The sequence below is a fragment of the Ambystoma mexicanum genome, chromosome 3p (genome assembly GCF_040938575.1).
Source record: "Ambystoma mexicanum isolate Mex_15411 chromosome 3p, UKY_AmexF1_1, whole genome shotgun sequence".
Classification (NCBI taxonomy): domain Eukaryota; kingdom Metazoa; phylum Chordata; class Amphibia; order Caudata; family Ambystomatidae; genus Ambystoma; species Ambystoma mexicanum.
Genome location: NC_090925.1, coordinates 825,784,515 through 825,796,857, shown reverse-complemented (window position 1 = coordinate 825,796,857; position 12,343 = coordinate 825,784,515).

Genomic DNA, 12,343 nt, shown 5'->3' with positions numbered 1-12,343 from the left:
TCTGAACATTGTATGTCCCATTGCTTATCCATAGATACCTTACCAAGGTCCTCTTAAGACTCTCAAGAAACTCAGCAAATTCCAGTCACTGTTTCTAACATCATCTGGATTCCCAGGGCCTATCAGGCTTACACAGATGTATTCTCGACAGCCATTGTTCAAGCTCTTCCACCACACAGACCTGAGGATTGTTACTGAACCGTCAGCAGTAATCCCTTTCAGGAGAATGTTTATTTTGTCAGAACCCGAAAAAAGGGCCCTCCGGGAATACCTGGATACCAACTTGGAAAATGGAACTATACGACCATCCAAGTCCCCGGCGGGTGCTTCCCTATTTTTTGTCCACAAGAAGGATTCCAAGGAGCTTAGACCATGCCTAGATTACCGTGGCCTTAATCAATGTACTCTCATGGATCGTTACCCATTGCCTCTCATCTCAGACATCCTGGAAGCAGTCAGAGGTGCAGTCGGCTTCACAAAATTAGATCTCAGGGGTGCCTATCTTATTCGTATAAAGGAAGGTGATGAATGGAAAACAGCCTTTAGAACACCTTTGGCCACTTTGAATACTTGGTTATGCCCTTTGGACTTGCTAATGCCCCAGCAATCTTCGAACGTTTCATGGATCGGTTGTTTTCTGATATGCTGTTCCTCTTCGTCATTGTATATCTGGACGACATACTGATATACTCCAAGGACCACCTGAAACATGAAGAGCACGTAAAGACAGTCTTACAACGTCTACGTGAACATAAGCTCCTGGCTAAACCCGAGAAGTGTCTTTTCCATGTATCAACTGTTCACTATCTCGGATTCGGTCTTAGCCCAAAAGGAATTGGAATGGACCCCTCAAAGGTTGATTCCATTCTATCCTGGCCTGTTCCAACCACTGTAAAACAAATTCAATCCTTCCTAGGGCTTGCTAACTTCTACCGGAAATTTATACCAGCATTTTCTTAGATTGTGCATCCTATTGTTTCATTGTTAAAGAAAGATACCCCCTTTCGGTGGACCTCAGCCCAAGATTCGTCATTCCTGCGGTTGAAGTCGGAGTTCACACAAGCTCCCATCCTAGCTCAACCCGACATTGATCGACCTTTTCTTGTCAAAACTGATGCTTCCAACTACGCCATTGGGGCAGTCCTGAAACAGGAACTTTGCGACAAGTTAGAACACCCATCGCCTATCTCTCTCGCACCTTGACCCCCAGTGAAACTCATTATTCCGTCCTGGAAAAGGAATTGCTAGCCATCCGTCAAGCCTTCACTGATTGGCGTCTTCTTCTTTTGGGAGCCAAACACCCGGTACAAGTCCGCACGGATCATCGGAATCTTCAAGTCCTGCAATCCCTAGAATGTAGAAACAGTCGTCAATCCCGTTGGGCCTTCTTTTTTGCCCAATACCAATTTCAAATCCATCATGTCCCTGGAACACATAACATTATAACCAATGCCTTATCCAGACGTCCTGATTATGAACCCCTTGAAGATCTTTTCCTAAATCTTCGGACCTTTCCTAAGATGTTTCCCCACACAATATTTTTTGCCTAAGCAATTACCCCCTTGGAGGATATTCAAATTCAAACCCAGTCCTCTGAACCTTGAAGGTGTATAAGAGAAACAATCGATGGAATCTCAAAACAAAGGATGGATACCTGTTCAAGTTCAAAGACAATCACTTGGTCATTCCCACTCCTGGATTGAGACAAAAGATCACAAGCCTATGCCATGATACTTTCCATTCAGGACATCGTGGCATCACCAACACTCTCCATCTAATACAAAGACAGTTTTGGTGGCCAAAGATGAAGGATGATATCAAGATCCATATACAGACATGTGCAGTCTGCAATTAGAACAAACATGATAACAAAAGACCAGCAGGTCTCCTCGTCCAACCAGCAATACCAACAAGACCCTGGGAAATCATTGCCACGGATTTTATCGTGGAACTACCCTCTTCCAGGGGCTACACAACTATAATGTTACCATTGATTTGTTCAGTCATATGGCTCATTTTACACCTTTACACAAACTGCCATCCTCATCTGAACTTGCTGGAATTTTCCTGGAACACATATTCCGGCTTCATGGGCTACCTTCCAAGATTATTTCTGACCGAGGACCCCAGTACATATCCCAGTTCTGGAAACAGTTATGTTGTATACTGGGAATCCAATGTGCCTTGTCTTCCGGATACCACCTACAGACCAATGGAGCCACTGAACGAGTAAACCAAACTCTGGAACAGTATCTTCGTTGCTTTGCCACCAAGGTCCAGGATGATTGGTCACTTCTAATACCTGTGGCCGAATTCGCATACAACAATTCGGATCATTCAGCTATCAAAACCAGTCCTTTTTTCTGTAGTCAAGGATTTCATCCTTCAGTCCTACCGTCCATTCTTCCACACCCTACCCCAGTTCCTGCCGTTGATTCCTGAAATGAAACACTAATTAATGTGCACAAAGAAGCAAAGGAACACCTAGAAAAGGCCCGAAGAGAGGTTAAACATTATGCTGACTCCAAAAGAAGACCTGGGCCTTCCTATTCAGTAGGCGATAAAGTCTGGTTATCCTCGAAACTCATTCCCCGTCACCTATGACCAAATAAATTGGCTCCTAGGTATTACGGGCCCTTTTCTATAAAAGAAATTGTCAATCCAGTGGCCTTTCGACTCCGACTACCAGAATCATGGAAAAGGATCCATCCAGTCTTCCACACCTCTCGTCTAAAACCATATGTTCAGCCCTCTCTAACTGCTCCAAGATCTACCCCAGTGATTGTCAATGACCAACTCGAATATGAGGTCTCCAGAATCTGTGACTCTAGGTACCGACATGGTCATTTACAATATTTGGTCGAGTGGAAAGGTTATCCTCCCAGTGAGCGCACTTGGGAACCCTTGACAAACATGAATGCCCCCAGGTTGATTAGAAGATACCATCGTATCCATCCAGGCAAACCCGGAGGACCTGGGCTTCAGAGGAGGCATACTGTCATGAACCGTCACCTACGTCCTTTCTGGACTTCGTGGTCCCTGACCTATAGGGGATTGAATGCAGAAATCCTTCCAACATGGCCCCCTGATATGGAACGCTGCTTGCCAGTCCTTGCGCTCCACGCTCTGCTTTCTACTAAACAGACACGCCCCACGGCTCTGCGCGTCTCAACACTAACGCTTGCTGTAGTTGGACGTGTGTTGCCGGAGTTCGCTCTGGGATTTCTTCTGAATCGGCGTTCCGTGTCTCCGAGCTCGGACATTGTTCCTTCCTGGTCTCCGTCCTGGACATCTGAACGTATCCTGGAGTTGGATTGTCATCCTCACGCTGGAACCCGAAGAAAAGCACACGGGTTTATACAAATCCCGGACCGTGCGAAAGAAGTCACCAAATGTCACGATCCCTCATCATGTGGTCCCCAAGGCACTCCACCATCCCCCGTCTCGCCCTACCCTCTCTTCCCCCCTTCTCTGGGACTCACATGGACTCTCACACGCCTTGCGAGCGCACCCGCGCCTGGTCCGTAACAGGACGGCTGTCACGTTACGGCCGTTCCTTCATTGGCAATTACCTTGGCGCCTAAGATCGCGAAGGGCTAGCACTGAGCTTCCGCGTCGCGGGACTGCAAGGTCACGTGATGCTCTTGCCCGATCACGTGACCCAGCCGCGCATCACGTGACCAGAAGCGCGAGTACTTAAACCCAGAAATCCAGGTACTCGTTGCTTCACAGCTGTGCTCTGCATCCTGTTTGGCGTTACGTACCTTTGGATCACCTTTGGATCGCTCACGGAATCGACCCGGCTTGCTCTACTGGACTCTTCTTTGATCTACCCCTTTTGGATTTGTTTGCACAGTGATATATGGCTCTTGACCACAGACTGTTATTGGACTGTCTCCTGGATCACCCTCTTGCACCTTTGCTCTTTGGACTTCTTGCCTCATAGCTCCACAGCTCCTGCTAACAGGCGAACAACTGAGGACTACTCCTCTTGGGGTACTTCTGTCCACGTGGGTCCCGGACCTCTTCACTAGGTTCACTACCTCTTCCTTGACCCTGATTGGTAAGACCTTTCCATTTTCCTAAACACTGTGGTTACTGTTTCTTGCTTGATACTTAATCCGCATTTTCTTGCAGCAGCGTGGGGTCCGAGAGGTTCGCGGTCCCGGACTTGAACATCTTCGCCTGTGGCCTCAACGGCTGCACAGAGAGTGGCTTTAGGTTCTCTCTGTGCGGCATTTGGGGACTGAGGCCTCTTCTGCCTACACGACACTCAAGTCACAACAGACTGTGAAGCCTATTGTCGTGTAGGCAATGGAGGGGAACGCTGAAGACCCCATGACTGCCATAGTCCAAGCCATTACAGTGCTACGAGCCGATATGGCAGCAGCCAACACCATCCATCAACGTCTCGACAACATACAAAGTGTCAGACACCTTTTACCCCAGATGCAGAATTCGGAGACACACCCTCTGTTTCCCAACCCGTTCCACCTCCGATTCTCCCACCTCAGAATCCCGTTCCCGTGGTACTGCCTACTCCGTTCCCGTTGGCAGCCCCTGAGAGATACCATGGGGATCCCAAGAAATTCAGGACCTTCCTAAACCAATGCAAATTGCATTTCCTGTGCCGACCTCAGGCTTTCCCTGATTCCACCACGAAAGCAGCGTTCACCCTTTCCCATTTGGCTGGGATGGCCGCTGCATGGGCCAACCCCTTGTTGGAGAACGACAACCCGGCCTTATATGACTTTGATCTCCTCGTCACCGAGATGTCCAGGGTTTTTGATACTAGACACAAGGTCCAGTCTCGAGATCTGGAACTTCTGGATTTGTGTCAGGGTAGGGGTTCCCTCACTGAATACATAACCCGTTTTAACCAGCTTTCCGCTGAAACTTCCTGGCCCGAGGTCAAGAAGGCAGTAGTCTTCTATAGGGGTCTCAGTAATCTCATGAAGGACGCCTTATCAGTAGTACCCTCATTACCCACTGCATTCCAGGGTCTGGTTGACTTGTCACTCCAGGTGGACGCACGTAGGTCCGAAAGAAGAGCGGAAGCAGGTTTCGCTCAGTCCTCCGCACCTCACACAGCAGTTCCTTCCTCTGACTCCTCCCAAGAACCCATGCAGATCGGGGGCGTCAGGAGTCTGATATCTCCCCTAGAAAGGGAATGTAGGAGGGTGGATAACGCCTGCTACTACTGTGGCACCTTAGGTCACTTTGTTAAGGAATGCCCACGCCGTCCCAAACACAAGCCACAGGGTTTTCAGATAGCTCGATCATAGTACCGGGGACGGGATCGAGCTATACCACATACACCCCGAACCCAACACCCACTTTCGGGCGTATCCGGCCCATTCATGTACAAGCCACTCTACAGCCCACAGCGTCCGTTTTGCATCCTGTTACTCTGATAATCGACTCAGGGGCAACGGGTAACTTCATCGACATTTCCCTGGCCCGTTTATTAAATCTGCCCCTCTTGACCAAGACCAGGCCTGAACCAGTACAGGCTGTAGATGGCTCTTCTTTGATTTCGGGCCCAGTAAAACAACAAACAGCCCCTTTGCTATTGACCATACAATCCAGACACACGGAGACCATAGGTTTTGATCTTATTACCATGCCACAGTTTGGGCTCATTCTGGGTATCCCTTGGCTTCAGGAACATAACCGCCTCATTGATTGGAAATTGGGTTTGGTTCACTTTGAGTCGGACGTCTGTCAACATTTCTGCCTTCCCACAGACGCACTCAGCGACAATCCTGCTCAGGCTATAGCACATCTTACAGTGCAGGATCCGCAAGAAACACCATCAGAACACGTAGTAGGATTAGTGGTGACAGACGTTCCCCAGGTATACCAAGATTTTGCAACTGTGTTTGATCGTGGTTCCTCTGAAACACTGCCTCCACATCGCCCGTACGATTGCCCCATCGATCTACTCCCTGACACAGTGATTCCCACAGGGCGGATCTATTCCCTCTCACCATCCGAGGAAACGACTCTCAAGGAGTACATTGGGAAGGCCTTGAGCCTAGGGCACATACGACCATCCACCTCGCCTGCAGAAAGCCCTATCTTTTTTGTGCCGAAAAAGGAAGGCGATCTACGCCCATGTGTAGATTATAGACGCCTGAATGCTATCACGAGGAAGGATCGGTACCCTATTCCCCTCATCACGCCCTTGCTGGACCGACTCACACACGCTACCATTTTCACCAAACTGGACCTCCACGGAGCCTACAACCTGGTCCGCGTCCGTTCCGGGGCGAATGGAAAACCGCTTTCTGTACCCGGTACGGCTTATATGAATATACAGTCATGCCTTTTGGGTTGTGTAATGCCCCGGCGACCTTCCAGAGGTTTATGAATGACATCCTGAGTGATATATTAGATGTTTACGTCGTGGTTTACCTCGATGACATCCTGATCTTTTCTCAGTCTCTGGAAGAGCATGTGCGGCACGTTCGTGAGGTGTTATCACGCCTACAAAAACACTTGCTATATGCCAAACCGGAAAAGTGCCTGTTCCATGTTGATAACGTTGAATTCCTTGGGTTTTGTATCACTCCCGGGGGGTTGTCCATGAACCACTCCAAGGTTAAAGCGGTTTTGGATTGGCCTATTCCTGCGAACCTGAAAGCTCTTCAGTCCTTTTTGGGTTTTGCTAATTTCTACAGGAGGTTCATCTCTGGTTTCTCTTCTATCGTGTCTCCCCTCACCGCATTAACCAGTCCTAAAGTTCCCTTTATTTGGTCTGATACACAACAGAAGGCCTTTGATTCACTGAAGACTGCTTTCACCACAGCCCCCGTCCTTCAGCATCCCGATTCAGAACTCCCTTTTATCGTGGAAGCCGACGCCTCCTCCTTCGCTCTTGGGGCCGTCTTGTCCCAAGCATGTCAGGCCACGGGTCGTCTGCACCCGGTTGCATTCCATTCCCGCAAGTTCACCATCCCCGAGTCACACTCCACCGTGACCGAGAAGGAGTTATTAGCAGTTATGGACGCATTCCGCGTGTGGCGACACCACCTCTTGGGTGCCAAGCATCGAGTCACGGTGTTCACTGATCACCAGAACCTGCAGGATTTGGCGTCCCTGAAATGTCTTAACAGTCGACAGGTGAGGTGGCATCTTTTCTTCGCGGCATTCGACTTCCAGATCCGACATCGGGCTGGTTCCGCACACGGCAAAGCCGATGCGTTGTCCCGCTCTCCCGGGGGGGTTTCTCTGCCGGTATTCCCTGACACAATGTTAGACGACACTAAGGTGATTTGTCTATGTACCCCCTCAGTACCCTTAGTGGACGCGGTACGCAAGTGGGTGTCCTTGCATCCCGACCAACTATCAGAGTGGGATCCGGTATTCCAGGATGGTCTCCCGTTTGTGCTGAACCGCCTATTCTTGCCCACTGCCGATAAACGCAATATGGCCATGGAGTGGTCGCACGATGCCCCTGTGAATGGTCATCCTGGCCAACGCCGTACGTTATCCCTCCTGAAGGGCTGGTGTTGGTGGCCAGGCATGAAGAGGGACGTGGATTGCTACGTCAATACATGCACCATATGTACACAATGCAAAACCCGTAGGGGACGCCCATTAGGCCTGCTTCTCCCTTTACCAGTACCCCCGAAACCATGGCATACAGTAACCATGGATTTTGTTACAGAACTTCCTCGGGTACAGGGTTACGACACTATTTGGGTGGTGGTGGATTCCTTCTCAAAGATGGCACGCTTCATCCCCTGTAAGGGTATCCCCTCTGCTTCCGTCCTGGCCACCCTGTTCTTTGATTCTGTCTTTTGTCTCTTTGGGTTGCCCTCTGTCCTTATCTCTGATCGGGGTTCTCAATTCACTTCTCGCTTCTGGCGCGCTCTGACCCGATTAATGGGTATTGATGTCCGGTTCTCTTTGGCCTACCACCCAGAAACGGATGGTCAGACCGAAAGGACGAACCAGACCATGGAGCAATATCTCCACTGTTTGATCCTGCAACAGCAGTGCTCTTGGTTGCGTGCCCTCCGACACGCTGAATTGGCCTACAACAATGCGGTTCATGCATCCACTGGGTTCTCCCCCTTCTATGTCCTTTATGGCCAACATCCCCGCACGCTACCAGTCCCTGACCTCGCGGCCTCCACCAATCCGGCCGCTAGTGCCTGTCTTAGGGATCTGTCCTCTATCCACGGCCAGACTGCATTACATCTCCGTGAGGCCCAGTCTTCCATGAAGGTCCAGGCAGACAAGAAGCGGTTGTTGGCCCCGGCTTTCTCAGTGGGTTCCCGGGTGTGGCTTTCTACCCGTCACTTGAAGTTAGTGGGTTGCAGGAAACTTTTGCCCCGTTTTGTGGGTCCCTATGTGGTCTCCCGGGTTATCAACCCTGTCACGTACCGCCTAGTTCTCCCGGGATATTGGAAGGTCCACCCTACGTTTCACGTCTCCCTTCTCAAACCGTGTCCGGCCCCTTCCCGCTTGCGTGCCTCTGCTGCCCCGGTGTCCTTGGCATCCCCGGACGAGTACGAGGTGTCCTCCATCCTGGGTTCCCGGGTCTGCAGGGGGCGTTTGCAGTATCTGGTTGATTGGGTCGGTTATGGCCCGGAGGAGTGCTCTTGGGTCCCTGCTGTTGATGTCCACGCTCCCCGGTTGGTGGCTCGCTTCCACCGGGATCACCCTTCCTGCCCACGGGGTCGTGGGCCTTTGGGAGGGGGTTCTGTCACGATCCCTCATCATGTGGTCCCCAAGACACTCCCCCATCCCCCGTCTCGCCCTTCCCTCTCTTCCCCCCTTCTCCGGGACTCACGTGGACTCTCACACGCCTTGCGAGCGCACCCGCGCCTGGTCCGTAACAGGACGGCTGTCAGGTTACGGCCGTTCCTTCATTGGCAATTACCTTGGCGCCTAAGATCGCAAAGGGCTAGCACTGAGCTTCCGCGTCGCGGGACTGTAAGGTCACGTGAAGTTCTTGCCCGATCACGTGACCCAGCCGCGCATCACGTGACCAGAAGCGCGAGTACTTAAACCCGGAAACCCAGGTACTCGTTGCTTCACAGCTGTGCTCTGCATCCTGTTTGGCGTTACGTACCTTTGGATCACCTTTGGATCGCTCACAGAATCCACCCGGCTTGCTCTACTGGACTTTTCTTTGATCTACCCCTTTTGGATTTGTTTGCACAGTGATATACGGCTCTTGACCACGGACTGTTATTGGACTGTCTCCTGGATCACCCTTTTGCACCTTGGCTCTTTGGACTTCTTGCCTCATAGCTCCACAGCTCCTGCTAACAGGCGAACAACTGAGGACTACTCCTCTTGGGGTACTTCTGTCCACGTGGGTCCCGGACCTCTCCACTAGGTTCACTACCTCTTCCTTGACCCTGATTGGTAAGCCTTTCCATTTTCCTAAACACTGTGGTTACTGTTTCTTGCTTGGTACTTAATCCGCATTTTCTTGCAGCAGCGTGGGGTCCCAGAGGTTCGCGGTCCCGGACTTGAACATCTTCGCCTGTGGCCTCAACGGCTGCACAGAGAGTGGCTTTAGGTTCTCTCTGTGCGGCATTTGGGGACGGAGGCCTCTTCTGCCTACACGACACTCAAGTCACAACACCAAAGAAGATCTCAAGCAAACAACAAAAACAGGTGAGAAGGGGAGAGACTTGTGACAGGTTCATGTCTAAGGATATTACATCAGAGTCTTTCAATATATGCAGAGGTACTAGGCAGGGGTGCCCTCTGTCAATGCTATTGTTCGTCCTTACTATAGAACCATTAGCGAGCAACCTCCGAATGAAATTTGCTGAGCAACAACTTATTGTGGCTGGAGTCCAGCTTGTGATCTCACCATATGCACACAACGGGCCTCATTACGAGTTTGGAGGTAATGGAAAAATGATGCCGGTAAGGGAATACCGGCACTGCATACCGCTCCGTCCTATTACGAGCCGACAACCCGGTATCAGCGCCACCGCTGAGACCGTGCACCCCCGTAACGGCATGCATGTGGGCACGTGGCCCTTTGGGCCGGCAATACCGGGATGACGCTAACCGGAGGACATCACAAGTCATGCGGACATGCAACTACCGGCATCACGAAGGCGGTAATAATGGATACCGGGATGGCAGCATCACCGGCATCGCAAATCACCTGTTAACAGAAATGTGCAGTGTTCCCAACTGCTACAGGTGCACACAATCAGCACAGGTGGAGGCAATGGAGTCTGGCCCAGCACAAAAGGAGCACACCCACACACAACACCCCTTTCCACACCAAAATGATCCAACTTGCAGTTGCGATATTGCGGCTGGAGGGCATGCTTGCATTGCTAACCAGCAACAACAACAACGGGCACCACAGAGGAGACGCAGGAGGAGAATGAGGGTGAGACAGGCCCAGCAAGTCCCACCAGTGCAGCCAGTGGTACCACGCAGGCAGCCTCCAATCCCTTGCATCAGAGCCAGTCCATTCAACCTAACCCCTGAGCAGATCCACACCCTGTACTGCCTGGACCGGGACACCATCACCACCATTGTGGACATGATACACAACGACATTGTCAGTCTGATTGAAATATGCACAACCATCCCCCTCTACTGAAGGTAGTGTCTGTGCTCCGCTTCCTGGCCACAGGCACCTACCAGCACACAGTGGGGCAGATGCATGGCATATCACAACCTTTTTTTTCATGCATGCTGAATCAAGTGCTGGATGCCCTCCTGAAGCACTCAAGCGACTACATATCCCGACCACGGACTGTCCAGGAGATCTGTGACACGAAACTTGGCTTCCATGCACTGGCAGGCATGCGAAACTGTATTATTGCTCTTGACCGGACACATGTGGAATTAGTGGTCCCGCATGGCATGGAGGGGGTGTACTGCAATCGTAAGCTATACCACTCCATCAGGGTCAGATTGGCCCCTTAGCCTTTCGGCCCGTGGCCAGGCCGAAATCGTCCCTGGGGCGTGGGGGCCGGTTTCTGGCCATGCCTGGGCCGGTTTGGAAGAAAAAAAAATGAATTTTTTATTTTCAATTTCTTTTTTTTCCTCCAAAAATCCTTTCATCCTTCTTAGGTCGATAAATGAGTACTAACATAGGTTGGGTTATATTGTATGCATTTGTTCTATAAAAAGAGCTTAAGCGTAAGTGCTATACAATAACATATTATCATTTGGCCTTGGCCGTCTGCTTGGATTCACAGTGATTTAGTGTATTTAGGAAAAATGCTATTTGATACCACTTCCTGTTTTGTCAAGGGGTGAAAGGTTGTGTTTCATCGCTTCCCGGGATGTCACTTTGGGGTGGGGTCAAATGACATCACTTCCTGTGATGTCAGAGGTAAAGGGTCGTGCAGCGAGGTGTGGGCCACTTTTTTGAGGTGAGGGTGTGGGCCATTTTTTTGGATGACTGGGCCTATTTCTTGTCCCAGTCCGACCCTGCACTCCATCAGTGTGCAGATGGTACATGACTCCAGCAAGTTCATCACACATTGTTGTGCCCGATATCCCGGATCAACTCATGACTCAATGGTCCTGCGGAACTCCACACTACCACGCTACATGGAGCGACATGCAGGACGATGTGCCTGGCTGCTTGGTAAGTTGCATGACGGGCACATGGCAGTGTAATGGGGGGGAAATGCACACACCACCCTGGTGTGATTAGGGTGGTGACTGCACAATGTCCATACTGCAAAACACTGTGCCCCAAAGCATCCCAAACTGAACATGACATCCAAACCCCATAGTAATGAGGGAAGCTGCACACCAATGACAATATGCCTGACTTGCAACCAGCCCACATCCCACAACACGTCTACTGCACATCATCAGACCTTACCCTCTGTAACACAATTCAGCAACATGCTGTGAGTATGCACAATGTAAATGACCGCAGCAAAACACAACACAGCACATGCATCCATGAGTGCCCACAAATCAATCCCACCAAGGGAATACACTGCTTGTCACTGGGACACCACCACAGTAGCGCTGCATGTCACCATGGGAATAATAAGCGCTGAATGAGAAATCATGATGAGTCTTGTGCCAATGCTGCTAGTAAAAAGATCATACTAATCACTACACATCTCACTAATGATACCAAACACAGCGGTAGGCATCCACAGTGCATGAACACCAGCAAGGAAGTGGACACCCTGCATCATCTGGATGACACAACCCACACCTGTAGACCATGGGACATCACACATTGTGGCAAGTTAAAATGTGTGCATACATCCAGATACATGTGCATGTGAACAACAAATATCTGCAGGCATGTGAGTGATAAGTGCCTGGTGCGCTATACAAATAAATACAATACAAATACAAATAAGTACAGGTG